At 43.0% G+C, this 14,250-nt stretch overlaps 1 protein-coding gene across 7 annotated transcripts in view; it reads right to left on the reverse strand.

Annotated features, from left to right (window-relative positions):
* Positions 1 to 13,500, reverse strand: part of DYM (dymeclin) — a 392,053-nt gene extending 378,553 nt beyond the window's left edge. For 4 of the 7 annotated variants that reach the window (XM_019986749.2, XM_070779029.1, XM_019986746.2 and 1 more), the window contains exons 1-2: positions 13,352 to 13,496; positions 369 to 470 (exon numbers count right to left, since the gene is read on the reverse strand). The gene's annotated coding sequence lies outside the window, so the exon portion shown is untranslated. Of the gene's footprint in view, positions 1 to 368; positions 471 to 13,351 lie in introns of all 7 variants that reach the window. The other 3 variants (XM_070779026.1, XM_070779027.1, XM_070779028.1) reach the window with 3 other exon arrangements.
* Between the last annotated feature and the right edge of the window lie 750 nt (positions 13,501 to 14,250).

The raw sequence follows: 14,250 nt of genomic DNA on the forward strand, positions 1-14,250 counted from the left end.
AACTGAGAAGGGTGCCATGAAAGGCTGGGTGAGGCACGGGGCTCAAGTCTGCGAGTCTCCCCCCTGTCCCCCAACTGCCCGCCCGCCCCAGTAGGAAATCATGTGTGCACGCTCTGCAGCAATCTGACTGGAGAGACTCGACTCTGAAGCCAAGGCTGGAGACAGTAATGAGGCAGAGGATGAAAACAGGGGAGTAACGTTCATGTGGGCTTGCTGCACAGCTACAAAGCAGGTTTCCCAGCCTCCCAGGCAGGAAACTGGAGGGTTCTTCCTAAGAGAAATGGAGGGGGAACCAGAGGAAAAGATAGAGACATATGGAATTTCCCCCATTTAAAAAGCTGGCTTGCCGCCTACAACCCACCACTCACCACAATCCGCTCACACACAGAGCTTCCAATCAACGCTGGGAGTCTTGACCTTAAGAATGGGCCAGCAAAAATGATTTGACTTGTGAGAGGAAAGCCTCCAATCTGAAAATAAATAAATAAATAAATAATAACAGTAACAAACCAAAGAAATTAATCAGAAAGCAGGTGATTATAAGGGAAAAAATTAAAAATAATATCTTCAGGGAGATAATAAAAATAATAATAAGTGAAAAGATTTACATAGCATTTACTATATCCCCAGGTCCTATTCAAAGTGCTAGACACACACTGAGTTGTTGACCCCACACCACATCCTTTGAGGCCAGTACTGTTGTTCTCATTGCCTAGATCACGGGTCAGCAAATGATGACCCAAGTTCTAAATCCAGCCTGCTTCACGAAGCATGATTTCTACATTTTTAAGCAGTATTTTGTGACACATGGAAAGCATATGAAATTAAAACTTCTGTGTCGACAAATAAAGTTTGATGAAAACACAGCCACAGTCATTTGTTCGCAATTGTCTAAATCTGCTTTCGCGATATGACGACAGAGTTGAGTTGTGAGGACAAGGACTGTATTTGGTACTTTATACTGCTACTCACTGCACAACAAATCTCGATGACACCTGTGACAATGACAGCATATCAGGAGTCAGGCATACTGCCATACGTCAACATTATAAATTACCAGTGGGTAGCTCTCATATTAAAACAAAACAGAGCAGACTCTGAGGTCATGTTTTTTCTTTTTTTGCAATTTGTTTTATCTTCTAGTGTTTCTTTTTGATATGCATTCATATTTCCCCCTTTTTTTTGGCACAGCATGTGGGGTTTTGGTTCCCTGCCCAGGGATCGAACCCATGCCCTCTGCAGTGGAAGCACAGATTCTTAACCACTGGACCACTAGGGTAGTCCCATGATGTCACACTTTTAAGTCACAGAGGAGTGTAGATTTTTTTTTTAATCTAATTAGATGCTGAAGGGTCTTCCCTGGTGGTCCAATGGCTAAGACTCCTTGCTCCCAATGCGGGGGGCCTGGGTTCAATCCCTAGGCAGAGAACTAGGATCCCACATGCCGCAACTAAAGATCCTGCATGTAGCAACTAAGACTCAGTGCAGCCAAATAGGTAGGTAAATAAAATGCATATTTAATTAGATGCTGAAGTACTGCATTTATCATGTAAAAGCATCATAGCTGTGTTAGAACACAAGATGGGAAGACATTACCAGCATGACCTGCCCCACCACACAGCACTCACTCCCAACTCATCAGAACAACAATCAGGAAAATTTGAAAATGTAAAATCATTTCACCACAAGCAAAATGTCTTCTCAAAAATAAAAAAATGAAAATGAGGCTACAACTAAGACTCCAAATGGTTCATCTGTTAACCAAGCAAGGCAAGTCATTCACCAATCATGAGTCAAACCATGTTTGATTACAGCAGACAAAGAAATGTGTTTAGAGAAAATAAAACAACCTTAAGACTTGTCTTTTGGTGAGAATAACTGCTCAAAGAACAGTCTGTATGGAAGAACTACAGCCATGAATGGTTTCCAAAATAATTGAAAAGATAGTAACGCAGTACAACCTGAAGTGAAATCTGCTGAGATGAAAAACAACAGATGGTGGCAAACGTGTGTAGCAGTGAAAAAGCTCACCTGACACATCTACAAACCTTGTGAAAACGCAAGGTGTTTACAAACTTTTGTTTCACTTTGGAAAATAAACACCTTTTTACAAAAACATGTTATTTCTGCTAACATGTACATTTAGTATTTCTATTTTTAAGTAAATTAAATATTTTTTTAAAATGCAAAGTGTTTAAAGCATATTCATTAAATGAGCAGAATACTCTGTATAAAATATTGGAATCTATCTTGCTACTGAACCAGGAGTGCCAGTAGTTAACCTCATCCACTCTCACGAACTTAACTATCAATTCCATAGAGTCTTTCCAGAAATAAAAGTTGAATATCCTGAAACATTCTACCACGCAACAATACAATGGCTTAGCAACAGTACAGTTTTATTTAAATTTTTCAAGCTCAGGGTTGAGACTGAAATTGTTCTGAACAAGAACCCCCTTCAATCACTGTTATTAAACACTGAATGGCTTTGGAAATTAGTTTTTGCTGCAGATTTAATAACATTTCTCAATGAATTCAATCTAAAAATAGAAGGCCAACAGCACTGATCTGTAAAATTAACTGATATTGTGTGAATCACAAGTAACAGCAAGCTGTTTTACACACTTTTGATGCTGTCAGAAATCAAAATAAGACTTGAGATCTCCAATCCCACACAAGTATGCAATAGATAAATTTTCAAAGTCAAACTATACTTCCAATAGCGTTTTTCAGACCTCAATGCAGGTACAAAAGTACTTTCCACATTTCAAAAACTATTTTACTGTGCAACAAAGAGTTTCCACATAATCTCAACTGAAGTGATCAGTCCACAGTGGAATGATTTACTAAAGGGTAAATATGAGAAATGAATCTAACATAACTCTATAGATGCCTTCTAAGCGATTAACACGCTCTAGCAAAACCACACAGGGGATTTCCTGGTAGTCCAGTGGTTAAAACTTGGACTTTCACTGCCATGGACCCAGGTTCAATCCCTGGCTGGGGAACTAAGATCCCACCAGCCATGCAGCATGGCCAAAAAGTTATATATATGCTCATAAATTGATGTCAGTATTTGGCAATATTTGTTGTTTAGTCTCTTAAGTCATGTCTGATTCTTTGCAACCCCGTGGACTATAGCCTGCCAGGGTCCTCTGTCCATGGAATTTCCCAAGCAAGAATACTGGAATGGGTTGCCACTTTCTTTTCCAGGGGATCTTCCTGATCCAGGGATTGAACCTGTGGCTCCACGTCTCCTGTACTGGCAGGTGGCTTCTTTACCCCTGAGACAGCAAGGAAGCCATTGGCAATACTTACTGTTGCCTGGGAAATCCCATGGACAGAGGAGACTGGCAGGCTACAATCTATGGGGTCACAAATGAGTTGAACACAACTTAGTTGCTGCTGCTGTTGCTAAGTCACTTCAGTTGTGTCCGACTCTGTGCAACCCCATGGACTGCAGCCTACCAGGCTTCTCCGTCCATGGGATTCTCCAGGCAAGAACACTGCAGTGGGTGGCCATTTCCTTCTCCAATGCATGAAAGTGGAAAGTGAAAGTGAAGTCACTCAGTCGTGTCTGACTCTTAGCGACCCCATGGACTGCAGCCTACCAGGCTCCTCCATCCATGGGATTTTCCGGGCAACAGTACTGGAATGGGGTGCCATTGCCTTCTCCCACAACTTAGTTACTAAACAACAATAACAAAAAGGTATATTCAAAGATGAAATACAGAAAATCTCATTATACATCAGCATTAGATATAAACATCTGTGATAAATTCTGATGATAGGAAACAATAACTCAGAACTCCAATTAAGTAATACGGTATCCCTTCTTCCCCAGAAGAAATTTCATTCTTCTCAATAGGAAACCTCTCTTGGCAAAAAAAGTTCTCAACCATTATTAGCACTGTATTTTTAACATCATCAATATACACTTGTAGAAATTTTCTCTCCCTTGTTATGTGAGTATCTACATAATTTTCTTCATTTTGCCTCTGGGTCCACAAAGCCTAATTTTTACGATCTGGCCCTTTAGACAAAATGTCTGCCAACTCTGGGCCTAGAAGAATAAACTGAGGCAAAGAAAAGTGACATGCCCAAGATCAAGACAACCGAGTTAGAAAGTGACAGATCAGATTTCAGGCCATGGCAGTCTAGGTGCAGAAACCATGCTCTTTACCACCGTGCCACACTGTTCCCATAAACCAAGAACAAGATGTCAAGGTAATAAACAACAAGAAAAAAAACTTGACATTAAAACTTGATTTAAAAACTCAACAGACAGAAGATAAGGTCAAGGAAACACCCATAATCAAGAACAAAAAGACAAGGGACTTTCCTGGTGGTCGAGTGGTTAAGAATCTGCCTTTCAACGCAGGGACACAGGTTCAATCCCTGGTCGGGAAACTAAGATCCCACAGACCACAAGGAAACTAAGCCCGCGTGCTGCAACTACTGAGCCCACGCACTGCAACTAGAGAGAAGCCTGCACACGGCAACACAGAGCCTGCAGGCTGCAACAGAAGGTCCCACCAACGCAGATCCTATCGTGCCACAACCAGGACTGGACACAGCCAAACATAAACAAAAATAAATATTTTATTTAAAAAAGAACAAGACGACAAATAGAAAACAGGACACAAAAAATAATAAGAGCCATTTAGAAGGTCTTAATAGATTAGTAACAGGAGTTTCAAACCGAAAGTATGAATAAAAGAGAGGAGCCTACATTCAAGACATTCAAGTCAAGTGGCGAACTGCAAAGGTCTGGGGTTGTACTTTACCTGTGCACCAACAAAGACAACGAAGCCTCTGGGACAGGAATGAAAAACAACTCACTGCTCGTGGCAACAGCAGTAGCCAGAGTAACGTCTTGCGTAAGTTTCCTGGGTTCCAATCCCCACAGGTCCTTCCACATACTTGGTAAAAATCAGTAACGTGCTCATAGAAACATAAAGTAAATAGAGCTGGGGGCGGGAAAACAAGGTAAACTCAGCTTAGCAGTGACATTTATGCAGTCATAATAGTGTAAACGCTAAGCGCCAATTCTTTTTTTTTTTTTTAAGCGCCAATTCTTAAGTGTCCACAGCGAAAGGGCTGGAAGAGGGATAGGAGGAGAAAAAGGACCTCTTCCACCATAACAGGAGTCAAGAGATATTACCTAAAATTGATAAATAACAATATAGTCATTTAGACATATTACTTACAAACATAGTTAAAAGTAGTTGTCTCCAGGAACCACACTAAAAAGATAGTAGGTAAGACATGGGACTGCTGATCTTTTATAATATTATAAATTATTAAAGTATTTTATATAAAATACAAATAATATTATATTATTATAAATTACCTAACAACCCGCAAGTGTTGCTTTAAGTATTAACTCTTAATTGGAGTCAATTAACTCTCCTAAATTGGAAAGAATGTGCTTTACTATTTCACAATCATTGATTCATATTAACAAATCAATGTGCCAATATCAAAGAAGAGGTGCAGGACTGATAAAACAAACTAGCAATACCTAAGCTCCATCATACTGGTTACGGAAGCACGACTCTGTCAGTATTTTGTGAGCACCTACCATGTAGCCAGCCTAATACTAAGAGTCAAGGTTAAAACTAGGAAAGATAGATTTTGTTTACAGCTGAGAATGAGATACAGACACATCAACAAAAAATTATAACATGGCAACTATCCAAGACTCAGTGAAAGCTTCCCAGAGGTCATGCCATAAAAAGCTAAGACCTAAAACACTGGCCTGGTTGGGTACAGGGGTTCAAAGTAAAGAGAAAAGCCTGTGAGTAGGCCTGCTGCTGCTGCTGCTAAGTCGTTTCAGTCGTGTCCGACTCTGTGCGACCCCAGAGACGGCAGCCCATCAGGCTCCCCCGTCCCTGGGATTCTCCAGGCAAGAACACTGGAGTGGGTTGCCATTTCTTTCTCCAAAGTGAGTAGGCCTAGGATTAGGCAAAACAGGCAGGGTCCATTCCAGGAACTGATAGAAGTTCAACATGGCTGGAATAGGGAGGGAAGCAAAGAAGGCCAGAAGCAAGCTGATGCCCAAAGGGGATAATTTACTAAAGGGCATCTCTTCTACTATGCCCACTGTAACCACAATATTGCATCTATCTCTCGGTCTTCTGAACCAGTGAACTCCTCCCAGTACAGTGATGATTTCAAAATATCTATATCTATGCAGGTCAGGAAGCAACGGTTAGAACTGGACATGGAACAACAGATTGGTTCCAAATAGGAAAAGGAGTACGTCAAGGCTGTATATTGTCACCCTGCTTATTCAACTTACATGCAGAGTACATCATGAGAAACACTGGGCTGGAGGAAACACAAGCTGGAATAAAGACTGCCGGGAGAAATATCAATAACCTCAGATATGCAGATGACACCACCCTTATAGCAGAAAGTGAAGAAGAACTAAAGAGCCTCTTGATGAAAGGGAAAGAGGAGAGTGAAAAAGTTGACTTAAAGCTCAACATTCAGACAACTAAGATCATGGCATCTGATCCCATCACTTCACTGCAAATAGATGGGGAAACAGTGGAAACAGTGTCAGACTTTATTTTTTGGGCTCCAAAATCACTGCAGATAGTGATTGCAGCCATGAAATTAAAAGACACTTACCCCTTGGAAGGAAAGTTATGACCAACCTAGACAGCATATTGAAAAGCAGAGACATTACTTTGCCAACAAAGGTCCGTCTAGTCAAGGCTATAGTTTTTCCAGTGGTCATGTATGGATGTGAGAGTTGGACTATAAAGAAAGCTGAGCACTGAAGAATTGATGCTTTTGAACTGTGGTGTTGGAGAAGACTCTTGAGAGTCCCTTGGACTGCAAGGAGATCCAACCAGTCCATCCTAAAGGAAATCAGTCCTGGGTGTTCACTGGTGCAACTGATGTTGAAACTGTAACTCCAATACTTTGGCCAACTGATGGCAAGAGCTGACTCATTTGAAAAGACCCTGATGCTGGGAAAGATTGAGGGCAGGAGGAGAAGGGGACGACAGAGGATGAGATGGTTGGACGGCATCACCGGCTCAATGGACATGGGTTTGGGTGGACTCTGGGAGTTGGTGATGAACAGGGAGGGATGGCGTGCTGCGGTTCATGGGGTCGCAAAGAGTCAGACACGACTGAGTGACTAAACTGAACATCTAGTCCATAACCATCCTGTGGGTGTCAGATCATTTATCTGACAAGCCATAAATTACCATCTGGACACAGAAATCAAGGGCCGTACCCTAGAGATGACAGGGTGAGAAGCTGGAAAAGGGGATGGGTCACTAATGACAGTGGGCTTCCCAGGCAGCTCAGTGGTAAAGAATCTGCCTGTCAACATAGGAAATATGGGTTCAATCCCTAGGTTGGGAAGAGAAAATGGCAACCCATTCCAGTATTCTTGCTGGGAAAATCCCATGGACAGAGGAGCCTGGTGGGCTACAGTCCCTAGGGTCACAAAGTCAGACACAACTGAGCATAGCACCCTAATGACAGTAGAGCCACTGCATCAGCCCTGAACTGTCTACCTCTGGACTTCTTTTACATAAGAAACAAAGTAATGATATGTTTAAGCTAGTATTTGCATGTATAGCCAAATCAAATCTTGACTGACACAGGAGGCTCTGAAAATATTCTAAGGTGGAGGGTTGCAAGAGATATTTTGAAGGAATAATTGTCAAGATTCAGTGATTGACTCAATCTAAAAAAGAAATTTATTATCAGTCATGCTGCTGCTGCTAAGTCACTTCAGTCGTGTCCAACTCTGTGCGACCCCATAGACGGCAGCCCACCAGGCTCTGCTGTCCCTGGAATTCTCCAGGCAAGAACACTGCAGTGGGTTGCCATTTCCCTCTCTAATGCATGAAAGTGAAAGTGAAAGTGAAGTCGCTCAGTCGTGTCCGACTCTTTGAGACCCCATGGACTCCAGCCTACCTGGCTCCTCTGTCCATGGGATTTTCCAGGCAAGAGTACTAGAGTGGGGTGCCACTGCCTTCTCCATTATCAGTCATATTACATACCAAAAAACTTTTGTTTTTTTTTTCCCCCAATGACCTTATCAGAGAGTTACAGTCACTTTGGGGGCCTGCATTTTTCAACTGAGATATAATTCACATATAACATTATATTAGTTTCAGGTGTACAACACAACAAATACTGTATTGCAAAATCATCACCACAATCAGTCTAGTTAACACCTACCACCATAAAGTTAATTTTTTTTCTTGTAATGAGAAATTCAAGATCTACTCTTAGCAACTTTCAAACATACCAGATCAGATCAGATCAATTGCTCAGTCATGTCCAACCTTTGCGACGCCATGAATCACAGCACGCCAGGCCTCCCTGTCTATCACCAACTCCCAGAGTTCACTCAGACTCACGTCCATCGAGTCAGTGATGCCATCCAGCCATCTCATCCTCTGTCGTCCCCTTCTCCTCTTGCCCCCAATTCCTCCAGCATCAGAGTCTTTTCCAATGAGTCAACTCTTCGCATGAGGTGGCCAAAGTACTGGAGTTTCAGCTTTAGCATCATTCCTTCCAAAGAAATCCCAGGGCTGATCTCCTTCAGAATGGACTGGTTGGATCTCCTTGCAGTCCAAGGGACTCTCAAGTCTTCTCCAACACTACATTCAAAAGCATCAATTCTTCGGTGCTCAGCCTTCTTCACAGTCCAACTCTCACATCCATACATGACCACAGGAAAAACCATAGCCTTGACTAGACGAACCTTTGTTGGCAAAGTAATGTCTCTGCTTTTGAATATGCTATCTAGGTTGGTCATAACTTTCCTTCCAAGGAGTAAGCATCTTTTAATTTCATGGCTGCAGTCACCATCTGTAGTGATTTTCGAGCCCAGAGAAATAAAGTCTGATACTGCTTCCACTGTTTCCCCATCTATTTCCCATGAAGTGATGGGACCGGATGCATGATCTTTGTTTTCTGAATGTTGAGCTTTAAGCCAACTTTTTCTCTCTCCACTTTCACTTTGATCAAGAGGCTCTTGAGTTCCTCTTCACTTTCTGCCATAAGGGTGGTGTCATCTGCATATCTGAGGTGTTTGATATTTCTCCTGGCAATCTTGATTCCAGCTTGTGTTTCTTCCAGTCCAGCGTTTCTCATGATGTACTCTGCATATAAGTTAAATAAACAGGGTGACAATATACAGCCTTGACGAGCTCCTTTTCCTATTTGGAACCAGTCTGTTGTTCCATGTCCAGTTCAAACACATAATACAGTATTATTGACTACAGTCACCACACTGCACATTACATTCCTAGATGCTTTATTCCATAACTGGACATCTGCGTCTTTTGATCACTTTCATCCATTTCACCCATCCCCACCCCTTACCTGGTGTCTGAATTTTTAAAACAATGCTAAAAACTAGAGAAGACATCAAAAACTATTGACCAAACTTTCCTAAAAGAATGAAAACAAAAAGTCTGTAGCATATAAGAGCTATGTAAACTTCTTCTCAGCCCTCCTCGATTATTTCGTCTACGAACAGACCAACACAAGGATCACTTAAAACTGCAAGCAGCTTTTAAGAAGTTCATAGAGTTAAGCTCAACTAAGAATCTTACGAGGGAGAATAAGCTTAAAGATAGGCACAGATATTTAACGATTCCCATTATACTTTTTAATAATAATAAGTAATTATTACCTATTAATATTATTATTATTATATTTTCATTATATTTGGCTTAGCGGTAAGCTAAAACACACCACCATCAGAGAGACAAGACCTTCATGCTCAGAGGCAGTTAAGACCCTGAGAGCTAAGCTGGAAAGTGGAGCCCCCTCAAGAAACAGGATGCCAAAGTACAGGACTTCCTGAAATCTCTACTGAGAAGTTTCAGCATCTTCTCCACAGCCTGGGAAAGGAAGAGCAGCAAAGGCCATCATGATCCTCTGCTTTTCAGGCCCACAACCATGCAGCTGAGTCACATTAAGGAAAATCCTGGAAGGGAATTCGAGCCCAACTCTCACAGCAGTTCGTTCTTCCTGAAAACCTTCTCTCCCTCTGTCTTCCTATTGAACTGGAGGTGCCTCCATCACCCACCAGGACAGACAGCACCTGGTCTCTCACTCCGGGCAGGGAACCATCATTCCCCCAGAGTGTCCTGTGACTTGAGCATTATATATACACTCTGATTACAAGTATGCAATACTGAAAAAACATGAATGTGAAAAAGACCGAAATGAAATACAGAAAGACTTTACACATTATTGCACTTTTTTTAAAAAGGTCTCACTCTACAAATGCCACAGACATATTCCACATTATCCGTTTACCATCAATAAAGGGAAAATGAAACAGTCCTCTCTAGCACTAACCCCTTTATCTTACGAAGTGAAAGATGACACACTGCATTTGTAACAGCAAACAAAATCACTTAACAAAGTATGCCCGACCATACTGTGATAGGCAGAGTAACAATTCCCGAAGATGTCCACATCCTAATCTTTGGAACCTGTGTTTCTGGTGTTTTACATAGCAAAAGGGACTTTGCAGGAATCCTTAAGTTAAGGACTTTGAGTTGGGGGAAATTACTCTGAATTACCCAGATGTACCTGATCTAATCACATAGATGCTTAAAAATGGAGAATCTTTCCCAGCTGTGGTCAGATCAACTGCGTAACAGAATGATGCAACGCGGCTGGTTTTGAAGATGAAGAGGGTCACAAACGAAGGAATGTGGTTGGGAGAGGCAAGGAAACAGATTCTCCCCTAGAAACTTCCCAAAAGGAATACAGGCTTGACCAACTAACTTTAGCCTGGTGAGACCCATTTTGGACTTCTAAAACACAGAACTTCAAAAGAATAAGTTTGGGGACTTCCCGGGTATTCCTGTGGCTGGGACTCTTGTACTCCCAATGCAGGGTGCCGGGGTTCCATCCCTGGATAGGGAACTAGATCCCATGTGCCACAACTAAGAGTTCGTAGGCCACAACTAGATCACAGATGGTGCAATGAAGATGGAAGGTCCTGCATGCCACAACTGAGACCCGGCACAGCCAAATAAATGATTTAAAAAAAGAACAAGTTTGTATTGTTTTAAGCCACTAAATTTGTGATTTGTTAGAGTAATCATAAAAAACTAACATACACACATTAAACAACTTCTAACAATATGTGAAATTGTCTAGAGGAGAGAAGCATAATCAAACTGCCCAAATACTTAAAGCATTATCAGAGATAAGTTACTTGTGCATTTTGTGATATAGTTCACTTCTATTTTTCTCATGCTCTCACAAAACTCCATCCACTAAAAAGCCAGCCAAAGTGACAATTCTTAAAACTTTCTATAGAAGAATGAACCATATCAACCAAGAAAATAGAAGCGTCAGGAGAACAGGATTGACTGGAAAAATCTGGAAATAATACTATATTTTTCAGAAAGTCAAGCATCAAAATGTTTGCACTGCTTATTCAGTATCAGATGGATGCCACATTTTAAAAAATAAGTCCTTCTAAATATACAAGAGATTATTTGGGGTGTATGCTAATCATATTGTGGGTATATTAAGAAGAATGACTCAATCTTCTAGAGATATATACTCAAATATTTACAAATATTTGAAGTGGGACTATATTTACAAATATTTGGAGTGGGACTAGCAATTGACAGAGCCATAAATGAAATTAAATTAGCCTGAGTTACTGTTAGAGCTGGGTAATGAGTACATGGGGGTATATTATATTAGCCCAGATTGAACTTTTCCAAATTAAAAAGTACAAAGTCCCTGACCTATTTATCATCATAATATGGATTTAAGACATTTAATAGGTGAATAGTTTAAAACTCCTTCCTGTAACATTTGTTGTTCAGTCACTAAGTCCTGTCCGACTCTTTTACAACCCCATGGACTGTAGCCCACCAGACTCCTCTGTCAATGGGATTCTCCAGGCAAGAATGGTGACCCAGTGGTCACCATTTTCTTCTCCAGGGAATCGAACCCGAGTTTCACCTGCATTTCCTGCTTGGCAGGTGGATTCTTTACCACAGAGCCATCTGGGAAGCCCTCCTATAACATCTGCCCCACCTCAATTTTCACCACGTGCATCAATTACTATTTTATTCCCACTCATTTTGCCTGATTTACTAATGAGTTTCAGGAAGTCACCTATCAGCTAAAAGACTGATTCTTCATTTGCAGAATGGGAAGAGTTATATTTGCTCAGTCTATCTGAGTTACAGAATTATCCAAGATAAACAACACAAAGCAGGATATTCAGAAATCTACATCATTAGTAAATTTCAAGCTCAGCAGCAACCATTCACCTATTCCCATAGATCCTCTTCCCTCCCACCTCCAGTTCCTCTCTTGAGCCCTCAATTGATCCGCCCAAAGCCAGGGTCCCTCTGAAAGGGTGCTCTAAACACACACACACACACACATACAGTCAGGGTCCCTCTGAAAGGGTGCTCTAAACACACACACACATACACACACGCACTTTCTTCCGGGGTCCCTCTTCCACCGTCTACACACACGTTTTCATCTCTTTCAGCACACTTTCTCTCAACACATCTCTCCCTCCAACCTTCCCCTCTTCTAAGGATTCTACTCAACCTCCCCCTTAGCAAGTCTACCCTGAGCACTCCTCTGCTGGCACTATTACAATCATCCCAGTACTTCCCTGTATTTCAGTACTATCATCCTATCAACTCTGTTAACCCAGTACTGTTCACCAACACTCGACGAGCTAACTTCCCACCCTCTCACCTTTCAGTTAAAACACAATCACTAGTTGCCAGGGAGTGAGGGAGTGGAAAATAAGGAGTGACTTCTAATGGGTACAGGTTTCGTTTTTGGGTGACAGAAATGTTCTGAAATTAAGATAGCTGCACAACCCCGTGACTATGCTTTTTAAAATACAGTGACTTAAAAAAAACAACAACACTGAGTTATACTTTGATAATACTCTTAAAGGGTGAATTTTATGGTATGTAAATTGCATCGCAAAAATTTGCCCCCCCTCCCAAAAGGCAATATTATTGCTCGGCTGCCCATCACGCGCCCACCGGTCACCTCAATCCCACCCCCTCATCACCGACTTGCTCTTCGGTGGCCCACACGGACTGAGGCCCGCCCCCACCCACTCGCTTGGTTAACACACCCCCTCACTCCTGGGCGCCGAGTGCCACTGAACCCTGGATGCGGGGGGCGGCTCTTGCGGCCCAGGCACAGCCCCTGCACGGCCGGGGGACTCTTTTGGCCAGCCCCGGCCGGGGGAGGGGAGGCTGCTCCCAAAGCCGCTCTGACGAGGGGCTGGCGGCCCCGCCCGGCTTCCAGGGTCGCGCGGCCGGGGGGCGGCGCCACAGCCCACCTGCCTCAGCCGGCGGGGAGATCCGCTTTCAGCGCACGGACAGACGGTTGGGTAACAGCGGGGACACGACGAGCCTCGGTCACCGCCGCAGCCGGGGTGGCGCACGCCGCCTCAAGCCTCCATGTTTCCCACGTCTCCACGGCTCCGGCTCCGGCTCCTCTGCTCGGCTCCGGCCCGGGCAGCGTCGAGGCGGAGGCCCGGAGGCGGGGACTGAAGAGAGAAGCAAGCGGGGAACGCCGCTGGGGGCCGAACGGCCCAGCGCGCGCCCGCTGGCGGTCACGTGGCATGCGGCGCGCGGGCTTCTGGGAACTGTAGTCCTGAGCGGGGGGCGTTAGGCGTTTCTCCGCCCGCCTGCGCTTCCAGGGTAACGGCAAAGCCACGTGGCAAAACCGAGACACTGCTTGACTTTCTCACCCTAGTGCTGACGTCCTGGCTTACCCCGCAGCGTTTGTGCTGGGATCTTACGTTTATTAAAGGCCCCTGTTCATTCCAATCCAATAGTCACCTTAGAATCAAGCAGTTCCTTGGAGGACTCTGAAGAATTTGGGAAATAGGGAAATAGTGTTCGATGGAGCTCGGGTAGCAGGAACAGCTTACCATCCTGTCAGAAAGAACAGGTCCGACATAACAGAGTGTCGATATGGTGCAGCGGCAAAAGCATGGAATTTGTAGTCAGATAAGCTGAGGTTACCAGACTGATGTCACTGAGCCTTTAGTTCACCTCTCCAGCCAGTTTTCTCATATAAAATATGTATACAAGACCATGATTATACTTCCCATACAGAACGCTTGTCGATGGCATGATAGTAATTAACTCAGATTATGGATTGTTTTCTATGTGCTGTCCAATACTTAATTTCTTCAAATAACGCTGTGAGATAGGTAACTGTTATTTCCTT

Source organism: Bos indicus, chromosome 24, assembly GCF_029378745.1.
Source record: "Bos indicus isolate NIAB-ARS_2022 breed Sahiwal x Tharparkar chromosome 24, NIAB-ARS_B.indTharparkar_mat_pri_1.0, whole genome shotgun sequence".
Taxonomy (NCBI): domain Eukaryota; kingdom Metazoa; phylum Chordata; class Mammalia; order Artiodactyla; family Bovidae; genus Bos; species Bos indicus.